This window comes from Electrona antarctica (genome assembly GCF_951216825.1).
Source record: "Electrona antarctica genome assembly, chromosome: 10".
In the NCBI taxonomy this organism is placed as follows: domain Eukaryota; kingdom Metazoa; phylum Chordata; class Actinopteri; order Myctophiformes; family Myctophidae; genus Electrona; species Electrona antarctica.
In genome coordinates, this window is record NC_136791.1 from 52899354 (window position 1) to 52913594 (window position 14241).

Here is a 14241-nt window from a genome sequence, read left to right on the forward strand (position 1 = left end):
AGGAGTGTCCTGCAGCGGATAGCTCCTATTCTCTCTTCAGACAGTTTGAACCTTTGATCTCCAGAAGGCACTAGAGCAGGTGTGTTCCATGTTTTTCAGACAGAGGACCCCTTGGCTGAGAGAGACACTCAGCAGGTACACCTGCTGTATAAAATTGTGTTGCAGATTAATTACCGGTATACTTTTTTTCATAGATTTCATAGATGGCTGTATTTGACAGCACTATCAGTGTTGTCTACAAACGATCTTTTCTATTAATGTTTGGTCCATGTTTCAGACATTTAACCACTTAAACCCTCAATACTTTGTAAATTTTACCTTTGGCTCTGTACTTGGTCTGTACTTTTTTGAGGGGTGCTAACCCATCCTACTGTTTATACAGGTTTAATGTTTGTCTTGTCTAGACAAACATTAAAAACACCATTGAGAATGGATAGAGTTTAATGTTTGTTTTGTCACTAACACAAACATTAAATGCCATTAACAATGAACAGAGTTTAATGTTTGTTTGGTCTGTCACTGAGCAAATCGGCGATATATCGCGATGATGTAAGATGATAAGGGTTGGTAAAGTGCCCCTCACTTCACAGGTGTGATTTTCTTTCCCTCTACACCAAATCTGTTATTTTCGGCAAATGTTCCCCTCAGAATAGGGATGCTAGGGTTCAAGTGATTAAAAGAAAATAAGTGATTGATTGATTGAAGATTGATTGAAGAATTTATTAACAGTTTGCAGAATTACAGTACATTTCAAGCACAAACTCAATACAAAGGCTGTTAACTGTGAGTGGATGACCCAATTAAGCATTACACTTGTTTCCAATAGGGTCCACCATGTTCAAATCATCAAAACATTTAGAGACGTACAAATAGACACTTCTATAGACAGAACAGGAATTCATCATAAAGGAGGTAAAAAGGGAAAAGAAACATATACAGTGAGGGGAAAAAAAAGGGGTGGGCGGTGGGGGGGATTCACGTTCAGCTCCGTTAATTTGTTTGTTTTCCTTGGAGGAGCTGCGTTGGGTCCCCAAGTCGGCTCCGTGGCCGTACCTTGAGTTGGCTGTGTGGCCGTGACCGTCTCTTGTGTTGTCCTTGCGTTGGGTCCCCAAGTTGGCTCAGTGGCCATACCTTGAGTTGGCTGTGTGGCCGCGACCGTCTCTTGTGTTGTCCTTGCGTTCGTGTTTGAGGGATTCCGATTTTACAGGGGCCAGTTTCGAATTGCAGCCGTCCGTAGGTGCCCTTTGAGAGCGGTTTTGAAAGAGTCAAGGGATTCGCATGTCTTAATGACAGTTGGTAGGGCGTTCCACATTTTGGTGGCATAGGAGCGAAATGAATTTAGTCCCTTGTTTGTGCCGAATCTGGGAGGACATGGTTCGTTGCACTCCCTCTGGTGTTGTGGGTGTGGACTTCATTAACATTAAGGAAGTATCTAGACAGGTACATGGGTATCTTGGTGGTGTATCGAATCTTGTGGACCAGACCCATTGCAAGATGCTGTACTCTGTCGTCGACCCTAAGCCATTCCAGCCTAATTTCCAGGTAATTACACAGATTTCAGCCCAAGTTCCAGGTAATTACACAGATTTCCCCCCCCCCCCCCCCCCCCCTGAGGGATCCCTGTTGAAGACCGATGCACTTTATAGAGTAGGGCTTTATGCCAAATAGTGCGATATCGATACGATATTACCGTTAAAATGTAATATTCTATATTTTAAGTGTGTGCCACACACACACACACACACACACACACCCCAACAGGAGCATGAAAGAGGGAGAAACGGAGTGGTGGTTTATTTTTCGAGGAGGGGCACAGGCTAAAACAGTGAATGTTGCTGGCTTTAGAAGTGGATGATTTATCAACGATGAATATCGCGATACCGTTGCCTTTTTACGATACTGATATTGCACATGTTCACACCTCGATATCGATACGATACCGATATATTGTGCAGCATTACTTTAGAGTTTTCATTGGCAACTAAAAACGTATTCAAGAAGTCCTTCATACCAAGTGCCATCGATAGTGTTCATTCTACTTAACCACTTCAATCCTATATGTACAGTACTGTAGTAGTTGACCGGAGTGCCACTGATCTATGCTAGACCTCCCTCTACACCAAATCTCTCCAAAGATTGCTCACGGCCATGGGTGCATGAGGTTCAGCTCTGGTATGGCTTTCATGGTTGTTGTACTGGTGCATGTAGAAACATCCAGTTTAACAAGTTTCTTGTTGTGTTATTAATCTTGTGTTTTAATTTGATTGTTTTTATTACCTTGTTGACCACTGTACAGCACTTTGTAACTTTTGTTTGAAAAAGTGCTTTATAAATAAAATGTACCTACTTACTTACTTTAAGATTCTCGTCTGGAGACAATGACTCGGAACAGAGAACAGAGATTCTCAACCTTTTTTTTTTTAATGACAACTTAAGGACCCCCAGTTGATTAGGCCAGGGACCCCCATTTGACAAAAACAAAATCTCTACGACCCCTACACTCTATCAGGCCTATAAGTTCCATTTGGTACTATCCAATAAATTATTGGCTGGGGGGGACCCTCAAGGACCCATGGGGGTCCCCGGATCCCACGTTGAGAACCTGTGCTTCAGAGGGTCCAGAGCAGGAGAGGGGCCTTCGAACAAGCCAGAGATAGCAGGCTAAAACACTTGCCTACATTTACTTGCTTGAATGCCTCCCTTTTGTCCAAAATTGTTGGCAATTTGGGAGTATTCTAAAAGTGCACCGTGAAGCATTTTGGCTGCTTGTAAAAAAAGAGAACTGTTTACAAGTCACATTGTTCCCATAATTCGAAGTTACGGCTGCATGTTGTTATGCAACACCCCTGACCGATCTGTCTGTGTGGATCTAAATAATACTTTCCCCTAATCTGGAGGGACATGTAGAGAGAGGCTCATTTAGTTTGGTTGTTAAACAACTCCTCGCATCCTGCTAGGATCAGGGTTAGGCAATATATTTAACACAATCTATGCCATACCCGGGATATCTCAGGTTTCTTTTAATTATTTTTTTTATATATATTTCTTTATTCAGGGAGAAGTACAGAGTTAGGTTTACATCGTTATTATTGTCAGTGACATTTCCCCCCCTTTTTTGTGCAACCCTTCCCCTTAGGTTGGGCAGAATGACCAAGAGTGGTCACGCTTGCCCAGCCTACCCTCCCATTCTCCCTCCCACCCTCCCATGGGCCCTAGGGGAGGCAAAACATAAGAATTGAATAAGGAAAAAATAAATAAATAAAATGAACAGAAAATAGAAAACGTGACATGAATGTAGAAATATAAACGGAGAATAAAACAAACGATTACAAAATAGACATTTGTATAATATAGCCTACCCATATACCTCCTTGGGACATTGAAATTGTCCCAAGGAGGTATTCAATTAAAATACGACTGATCGCTCGGGTGTGTTTCCAAGTTGTTGAAGTGTGATATGAAGGGTTGCCATCTAGCATGGAATTTCTCGACTGAGCCTCTAATTGTGAATTTTACTTTTTCAAGCTTTAAAAAATCACACCCGTCTCTCTCTCTCTCATCAGCATGGAACAGTGCAGCACTATCTCTCTCTCTCTCTGTTTCTGGCACAACAGCGCCCCTACTGGTACTCATGAGTCACACATGAGTCACACACAAACATAGTCACACACAAACATAGTCACACACAAACATAGGTTAACACGGACATTGCTGTTCCTTGGAGTGGTTGCACAACTCAAAAAACATGTCTACCAGCCAAGGTGGATATAGGTGGAGGGGAGAATGGATTTCCACATGAGCTGAATCTTCCTGCGTGCCAAAAGGGAAGAAAATGCGATTACATCTGCATGGTTGGATTGTAGGATTAATGTGTCCCTGGGGACCGCGAAGATGGCTATTGGAGATCCAGTGCCAGGACATCTGAAAGTTTTTAAAAAAGAGACTCAAAACATATATAGTTAGGAGCAAAAAATATCTTGGGTTTCTTTAATGTCTTTTAATCCAGAATTAATAGTATTTTATTTACCGTCCGTTAGCTGTTTTTAGCATCCGTGGCTAGCCCCCATAGGACTCCATGGTGTGTCGTCATCGAATATCCAAAATCTCCGTGTACACTTACACGCACGCAATCTAAAGCATATTTAGGGCTCAGATTGAGGTAAAGGATGATGTTTACAGCTTAATCAAACTTTGATTAAGAGAGAAGATGGCCTGGACTGAAGCTGTGTCATCACACAGTCCACGGCTGTCTAAAGCATAGACATATAAATGTAGACAGACGCCCTTTCCGACTCTGGAGCGTATGTGCTCAAGGGTGGGCAAAACTTTCCCGAGATTCCTTGCGAAAAACCACAGAAGCATGAGCGTGCGTCACAGAGCGCATGTTCGAGATTGGACAATAATCACTTGAGTGGCAGCGTGACGTAACGTGCCTTCCACACTTCCGGCGTACTTCCTCCCCCAGTGTAAATTCTTCCGCCTCTCCTTCAACACACATGGCTCCAACGAACTGCAGCGGCCAATGAGGCATCTATTTTTTTAATATCTATGGTCTAAACTCTAAAGAGTGATTTGTTTTCTGCATGAAGCTAGTACAGGCTACTGTGGAGCCACCAGGTGGCGGCATTAATAAAAAATGTTGAATTGTTGAAAAACTGTTATATTTATTATACACCCCTCGTTTTTCTTTTTGCTTTATTGGAGGTTTCAGAAACTAATACAGGAAAGGTGAGACTTGTCGTGAGTCAGATGCAGACTCAGGAGGAGCTGTACATTGCTACATTGACTGTCTGAGTCACCGCACCCCTCATTGTGAAAGTGTCAGTTTAACTAATAGTATTAGGGGGTCTGGAGGTGTCACAGGATTTCTAGCTGCCCCCAACTTTAAAGGAGTAGTTCACCCCAAACGACTTTATTTCTATTGTTTAACCACCCCGATGTCTTTGATTGATTGATTGATTTATGTACTTAATTGTGTTAACAGTAGATGATGTAATCAATCAATCAATCAAACTTTATTTATAAAGCACATTTCCAACAGCCAAAGGCCGACCAAAGTGCTGAACAAGAAAAAAATTAAAATTAAAAATACAACATGACATTGAAGGCAAGACAATAAAAACAATAACATACGTTGACAAAGAGCAACAATAAAAATAGACAAGGGAACTCAAGAGCAATTAAAAGCAAGGGAGAACAGATGGGTTTTGAGTAGGGATTTAAAAACACCGATCGACTGGGCAGATCTGATGGTGAAGGGCAGTGCGTTCCAGAGCCTGGGGCCCGCAGCCGCAAAGGCACGGCCACCCCTACTTCTCTTGCTGGTCGTAGGCTCGACCAGCAGCAGCTGGTCCGCAGACCGTAGAGCTCTGAGTGGGACGTAGGGCACAATTAAGTCAGAGAGGTAGGAGGGTGAGAGGTCATGTCGTGTTTTTAAAAAAAAGTAAAATGTTATGTTAAAAGGATGACACAAATAGCCCTCGGGACTTGTTTTCATTGTGGTCTGATCTTTGTACTCAATTTATCAGTATAAGACATACAATATAATATATCGGTAAAAGCTAATATATCGGTAAAATTGTCCTTCAATACAGGGAGTATTTTTGTTTGCAAGCCTGTACGGTGAATGAAGAATCCAAAAACGAAGAAAATACTTTAAGTAAATTGACGCCAAGATTAACAGTAGCAAAACGATATTAATAAAATCTGGTTATAAACTGCAAATCAATACTCACTTATCCCAAATGTCTTCTAGTAGTAGTAGTATATTGCTACTTTCAAAACTACTTTCTAAGCACCGGTATGTTGACACAGCCATTGAAATGCATAACTCTAGTTCATGCAGTAACTTTTCTCTCTCTTGTCCCTCTCAGTGGACAGTGGTGAGACAAGACGCCTACATATGGATGAGTTTGTTGCGTTGCACTTCTGGAGCTGGTGTTGATTTGTGTTGAGGACGGGCGGCCCGGAGCGTTTCAGCAGCCACGCTTTTCATGAATCTCTTCTTGCTCTGTGTTCAATTATTCAGGCCTTCCCACGCTGGAGACAGCAGCGACAGGCTGGGGACGACACGGAGACAGATGCAGAGAGACAACCCACAATCTACCGTGTACCACAGGTGATACATCTGCGCATGCATGCATGCACGTGCACACGCACACGCACACACACACACACACACACACACACACACACACACACACACACACACACCTCTCTCTCTACCTTGCAGTTTTGCTTTAGTTCCCCTCACTAACTTTTGCTACCGTACCACTCATTGATGTGGTTGGACAAGGAACCACTGAGACCTCCATCCATTCCATGCATATTAATGATACTGTTAAGCCCTTCAAGGTTCAATCTGACTACAGTTATGCCTGCAAGGAATATAGCCCAGGGCTCTATTCTACCCTTTACAACGGTGGCATTGATGCTATCAGCTTTTGTCACGCATATGACCAGCGTGACGTTGATTGACAGGTGACATGCCATGCATATGCAAACTAATTTAACGTTGATTTCAATTGAACTCTTCTTTACTGACAGCATAGATCTGAGATGAACTGGTGAACTTATATGAACTTACATTGAACTTAAGTATATACTAAAGTGATAACCATGACAAAAATGAATGCAACGTGAAGTAAGGTATTTGTTACACAAATTAATTGTAAGATAATGAGTCTACAGTGTAACCAGTAAGACGCCATGAGGGTGGGAAGCGACCTCGCCCTAACGGGGCATCCGCATGGGTGACGGCAGACTGCTGGGCGAGCGCTGGCGCTTTGGAATGGGGGGTCAGATCAACATATGGAATGGATTCTGTACTGGCCATATATGGAGCATGTCTTGAGTGTACAGGGTTTGATGAGGCAGATCAACATATGGAATGTCAGAACAGGAAGGACGGGTGGGGAAGGATCAACATATGGAATGTCAGAACAGGTCAGCTCCATATATGGAGATCCAAGGTTTGACGTCAGATGTAGAGTTGCTGTCCGGCTCCATATATGCAGATCTAGGTGATGATCCAGTCTTCTCCATGTATGGTTATCCAGGGTTAGATGAGGTCAGTGTCGTGATCTTCATATGGTGGCGTGACGTGTCACAAGGCGTGATGTCATGAGGTGTGACCATATATGGAAGCGTGATGTCACGAGGCGTGACCATACTGTATATGGAGGCGTGATGTCACGAGGCGTGACCATATATGGAGGCGCGATGTCACTAGGCGTGACCATATATGGAGATGTGATGTCGGGAGGTGTGAACATATATGGAGGCGTGACATGACACACAGAAAAGCAGGTTTTCATAGTAACAATGCAGTGCTGTTCTATTCAATCCGGGCGAAGCAAGTTGAAAACTGTGGAGTGACAGGGACTAAAGCAACATGAGCAGATGGAAGCTGTAAAATTATTTCTAATGTGCAGCTCAATGTTATAAATAATATATTGTCAAAGACATTTATATTAAGATTTTTGGCTGTTCTTGCACGTGCACGCACGCATGGACACAACACTCACACACACTCTCTCTCACGATACATAAGTCAATAAAGAAGAGACGTTTTTACTCGGCAAGTTGTTCATTTTTGAGTTACAATACAAATGAACTGAGAGGCGAGAGAGAGAGAGAGAGAGAGAGAGAATGGAGGGGGAAATAGAGCTGAACCCAGCAGGAGTGAAATGAAGATTAATTAAATCTCCAGGGCTTCTGGGAAGTTCTTTGGGGAAGCAGGAATCCCTGGTTGTGGTGCCATCTGGCTGCTGGCTCTGATGTCATCAATGATGGACGAGGGACGCATGTCACCATGGGTCATCTATCAGACATGATGACATGATGACATCATGATTTGGAACTGCATTTTCAATGTGTTATCCAATGCAATTCAGTTCATTCGAAGTGTTTAATAACCATCGCTGCTACATTCTCCAAGTCCCAGTGGGCTGCTTTCTGTTGATCTACAGTATGTGATTATTTCTGTGATGTGTAACCCACTGGCCGACCAGGGCTTTCGGTGTGATTTAAGCTTCATTTATAGGCTACTCGATTAATGGAGAGTGTCGCTTGCCAAAAAGAACAGCTCTAACAGCGAACTAAAGAACAGATCTACAAGCTAATGTTGTTGGCTTGTAGATCTGTTGTTTTTTGGTACGTGACACCGTCGTGCTACTGATTATAAACCTGAGATCTCCCAAAGTGGACCAAAATGAGTGATCAGAGGGGGTTACCTCTTGTCACAGCAGAACGAGAATCATATTGAAATTTCTCATTGGATTATTAGAGTGGATTGGCAAAGAGAATCTTACCATATGCAGCACTGGAGTTGAGATTGAACGAAACTGAATGAGAATTTATTTTATTGCAGTTCACACGGGGGAACTGTATTAGAAATGCTGTTTACAAATGTACACAGGAGTTAATAATAGTGGCAGGAAAGTGATATCAACAGTAGCTGGATTTGGTAATGGTTATGTGACCATGGCATGTGCATAATTTATCTGATATTGATTGGGGGGGGGGGGGGGATGCATTAGTTAAGCATTAACTAATGCTTAACTAATGGTTAATAGTGTATAGTTATTATAAAGTGCTACCATATTTCCTACAGCTTTAAGTCCAAAAATCTGAACTAACCGTTCAAGTACGTACTTAGTTACTTCATCACACCACTGCGTGTCAGATAGTATTTCAGTGGTGAGTAATACACAGTGAAAGTTTGAAATGAGGCAACAGGGCCTGATGTAATGCAATCACACATCAGTGAAAGCAAACTGCTGGGCCCTGGCCGGCTGGTGTTAGCCATCAAGGCCCGAGGACAATGGTTCAATCCAACGGCATTACGCTTACTGTCATCACACCATAGTATACTGTAGCCGCGTGCGCACGCACGCACGCACGCACGCACGCACGCACGCACGCACGCACACACGGCGTAGTTTACAAGGAGTATGCTACCATCAATGGACGCACGTCGCTCAAAGTAGGATTCACTTTAAATTGTCATTATGAAAGTTTCTTGAATTTTGGCGGAGCAGATTAATGTAGGCTACATTATAGAGCAAGGGAGGAGAACAGCTGACGGACGGTGTACAGCACAGTCCGCGCACGCACACACACACACACACACACACACACACACACACACACACACACACACACACACACACACACACACACACACACACACACACACACACGTTTATATTGCTCCTAAACATTTTGCCAAACATCACACACACACTCCTATCCTCCTGGTGGAGACCTGTGCCCAGAAGGGCACTTTTTCTAGTTTCATCTGATTGTCTGTCTGGCAGGCACTTAACAAGCGATCGTTAACTGTGTCTGTTAGAGAGGGGCAGAGAAGAGTGGCTTTGCTCAACTTGATTTATACTTATATTCTCCACTCTGATGAAGGTACATGTTCGATATATCATGCAGCCTTACTTATTAGCCTATATATATATATATATATTATTTTTTTTCGATTTTCGATTATGAAATATTAAAATCGATTTCGGAGACTCCGACGATTAATCGGAAAATCTATTAATCGGCGGCATCCCTAGTTCCCACAAAAGGCTTAAAGATGGAGTGCCACAATTTGTGTATTTTTCCAGTTTTTCATGTGTTTGTGAGGTGACAGTACTTCATTAGACACCCTGGAGTCGTTTTTATGTGCAATGGTGTAATAACTTTGTATTTAGGGTTTCTTCCTGGAGGCTGAACCCTTGACAGTCAAACGGGCCAATGATATAAACACTGATAGTGTGACGTATTACTATTACACGCACCTCCCCCTCTATATTTTTTGAGTGGTGTAAACCACTCCTACAACTGGCTTTTGTGTGCATAAAAAAATGACCATGGTTGCTATGTTCAAAATAATTTCTGACGTAATTAAATCACACCCGGGTGAACTGGATGACCGTAGCAACCGTGGTCATTTTCTCTGCGCAAAAAAAGCCAGTTGTGAAATCACATCCAGGTGTGATACATACATTTATCAAAAATGATAGCTTTTTTTACTTAACATATTTTGTGTGATTTCATTACGTCAGACATTACGTCAGACCACAGCTGATCATGCTATATAAAACCTTACACCACTCAGTTCACACGGGTGTGATTTTTTTAAATACGACAACCTCTGTGGGCGGAGCTGCCTGCCACATACACACGTGTGAACTGAACAAAAAGCAGTTTGCTGCTCTGTGCCTAACTGTGTGACAGATTTTCAAACAGTCATTTCACACATTACCAGTTCACAGCAGAGCAGAGTCAGCAGACGTCCATTAGATTGTTTTTCGTTAGATTGGAAGCAAGTAGATGTTCACGTCGGGTCCTCAGGATTAATCAAGGAAACCACTGCTCTTGCTGTTCAGGTTGTTTCTTTTATAATCACAGTGGTAGTGTCACAGTGTGCATTCTTGTTAAAAGGATTGGTGTTGTTGAAACGTTTTCATAAATATTCAAGGCAATTTCTGTGACTTGTTTTCGTGGACCTGGCCGCTTGTTTCTTTAAACCTGGCAACCCCAGGTTTTGCTTTTGCTGAAACTCAATGCAGTCAGAAGGAACGGCATATTCATGTTGTAAATTGAGATTGATCAGAGCAATAGAAGAGTGGAGAGTCTTCTGTCCAGAGCATCATGTGCCTAGGGCAGAGCTCCAAGGGTTTTAATAAAGGACAGTTTCAATGCCTGGGTGCTTAGCTGGAGGAAATTAGTATAACAGTATATTGGCAAATTATTCATGCTAAATGATCTATCAATCTAATTGTTTCTGCTGTTAAACTATGATTTAATTGGATGATGAGCTGAGCTGATTGTGACAATAGGGTCAATATAATTGGAGGAAATAAATAAATGATTAAAACAAATCAGAAAAACAGGTCTGATATGGTATGGATGCGTGGATTATAGGCCTATACATGGATACATGGTGGCAGTATAAGTGCATAATGGTGCTTATCCGACATCTCAGAAATATGGGAAGTGTTAACTTCTAACATTCACAAAAACATGAGTTTTTGTTACATTACAGACACCAATTTGTCATTTTGTAAACAAAAGGGCAGAGCCATGGGCTGTCCTTTTATAAGGAGGGGGAGGGACTAGGACAAGTGGGTGGTCTTAAAGGAGGAGGCGGAGGGACTGGATTAGGTGGGTGGTGCTATAAGGTTAAACTCACACATACCTAATGAACTGGTGGGTGTGTCCACATAAAACCATCATTTTAACCAATACTGTACACTTTTTTGAAAAAATTATACCTCCTTATACAACAATAACACCTGATGATCATGTTTAAGGGTGGAAAAAAATCACGGCACTCCATCTTTAACTAATGAGTAATAACTACCTTAATAAATCATTTGTAGAGTATTTATAAAGCATTTATTACCCACACATTAACCATGTACCAAATCGATGTGTTAACTCATAAATAACTGGTTTGTAAATTGATAAAACACTTGTTTATAAAGGGCTGAATCTATCATTTACAAAAATATGAGAATAGAGTGATTAAGCACATTCACAAGTAGGTTATCAGTGTGCAATACAACGCTTATTAATGTATGAATACTAATGATGACTTAAGTATTCTGTTAATGCTTAACAAATGCTTAATAGTGTACTGATGAAATGCTTATAAGTGTGTTCACTAATGCTTAGTAATGTATGAATCATGCTTTACTAATGATGAATTAATAATGAGTCAAGTATTTTATTAATGCTTAACTAATGCTTAATTGTGTGCAGTTGAAATGCTTACAACTGTGTTACTAATGCTTAGTAATGTATGAATCATGCTTTACTAATGATAGATTCATGATTAATTAAGCATTAACTAATGCTTAACTAATGGTTAATAGTGTATAGTTATTATAAAGTGCTACCGGAAATGTTTGCCATTAATATAGTGCTTGTAAAGGTATTAATTGATTCACTGAGCCCCGTGGTGGGAGTTCTGGTCTGGTTTTGGTGAATATTAAGGTCATTTTGTGGGTCTGGAAGCCACGTATAAAAACTTCCCCACCAAATGACCGGAACTACTTACTATTTAGTATTTCCAATTTTCTATACTTCTTTAAAACAACACAGCTGGCTGGCTATACCAGTAGTATTGCAGCTGTTTATGCAGACAGACAGACAGACAGACAGACAGACAGACAGACATGCGGCCATTGGAGCGGCACCGCTCGAAAAACGTGTAGCTCTTTCTACTTTTGTACTTTTACTCAAGTAAATTTTGAATTCCGTACTTTTTCATGTAACAGACTATTTCTACATCGCAGTATTGATACTTTTAGTTAAGTAACAAATGTGAGTACTTCTCTTCCATCACTGACTGTAAATACTATCTGATGCGTCAGCAAAGTGTTCGTTCTCCCGTTGGTTCTTTCTCTTCTCCCCGGCCCTTCCCACTCCTCCTTTGTTATTGTTTGGCCATTCCATTGTTATTGTATGCGGGCTTAGCTATCATTTTATGATTTTCTGCACCCGCAAAAAACAAAAACTAAAGTGCGGCTGTCTATCTAGGGACCTCAAAACCTACTCTAGCGAGGCCTTAACATTGAACTGGAGAGTCTGGATTGGTCCGATGAGCTTAGGAGCTCACTAGTCGAAGAAGCATGGCTTGGCTTCAAAACTAAATTTACAACAGTACTAAACACCATGGCTCCTTTGCCAACCATCAGGGTCAAAACCCGCTCGGAGCCATGGATGAATTTGGACTGCAATGAAAGCCAGAGACAAAAAATGCTCTGAACTTCTAAAATGCAAGTCCAAGCTAGCCAAACGCTTCGACAGTGATCTCCAAACCCAACTGGGCGTCCTAAAAACCCAACGAAACAAGCTAAGAAATGTCGTAACTGCCATGACCAAATCCGCAAAAAAAAAAAACTATCAGTGATAAAGCCGAGGAAAACAAAAACAATCCTCGGGAGCTCTGGAAACTACTAAACAACCGGCTAGGCTGCGGTTTCTATTGTAAACAAGTGTAATGCTTTATGGTGTCGTCCACTCACTATTAACAGTTTTTGTATTGAGTTGTACTTTAAATTGACTGTAATTCTGTAATTCTGTTAATAAATCAATCAATCAATCCTCCCGTCTGTTTTGCTGATCGTCGACTCTCCACAACTCCATTTCTCTATTTTTTTTCCCTTTCTCAGACTGTCACGCTCGTAACGAGATTGACGACAACTGCAAGCTTTCACGGAATTGCGTCAAGATCTCCCACAGTTTTTGCTCATTTTTCTATTTTTTTGTGGTTTGTTTCAGTCTGTGTGTGTTAATCAGGCCAGGCATCAGCATCAGATGTCATGAATACTGCTGTATGCCACTGGTTGAATGTCATGTATAACAGTGGTTGTCAAACACTGTTATGTCAAGGGCCCCCAGATTGATATATATGTCTGCAGACTCCAATTAAAAAGTTGTTGTCCCAGGGACCTCCATAATAGAAGATTTGTGGGCAAAAATATTAAAAAATCTTCACAATTTTATCGATTTTTCCTTATCTTTCAAATTTTCTGATCACACAAACATGCTTGCACAATTATGTAGCATATGTTCTCTCTGTCTCTCACACACACACGCACGCACGCACACTGATAGACACATTTTTTATATGATATGTATTACCGGTATCCAATATCAGTAATTTTGATAACTCAGGAAGGACCACTGGACATAAGCCAGAATGTATTAACTGTAGGAAAACCCATTTACCAGATGTAAAAATGTAATAGAGTAGGAATACTCAAACCAAATACCATAGGCATTCAAAGCCTTTATTCCCAATATATGTATTTACCATTATGTAAATAAACCTTAAAGTTATAACCATAGCATGAATATATTTTAGCAAAATCATCAACCTTATATGAATAGTTAAAGTATCCAAGTAAAATTACTTTATGGTAAAAGTACCTTCTGTTTGTAAAAACCCAGAATGAATGAAAGACGACGCAAGGACAGGAGTCGATGACCAGTAGCATGAGTTTTCAATGATAATTCCGTTATATTGGGCAGTGGCGTGCACAGATAGACACTAGGGGGTGCTAGAGCACCCCCTGCCCTTTTGGCAATGTGCCCTTTTGAAAACAAAAAAAAAAACCCTTTTTTTTTTTTTGATTTTTCAATAGCTAAAGCATAACATAATGCTAACACCAAAAGGGGTTCCCGCCCAAAATGGGTTAAGGCAACCGGCCGGTTCCACGCGCTGCACAA

The 14241-nt window shown here is 41.3% G+C and overlaps 1 long non-coding RNA gene across 1 annotated transcript in view; it reads left to right on the forward strand.

The window, feature by feature from the left end:
- Nucleotides 1-13495, forward strand: part of LOC306931418 — a 29692-nt gene extending 16197 nt beyond the window's left edge. The window contains exons 2-3 of the long non-coding RNA XR_013791018.1: nt 6029-6118; nt 13182-13495. This is a non-coding gene — a long non-coding RNA (uncharacterized lncRNA). The remainder of the gene's footprint in view (nt 1-6028; nt 6119-13181) is intronic.
- The last annotated feature ends 746 nt before the right edge of the window (nt 13496-14241 follow it).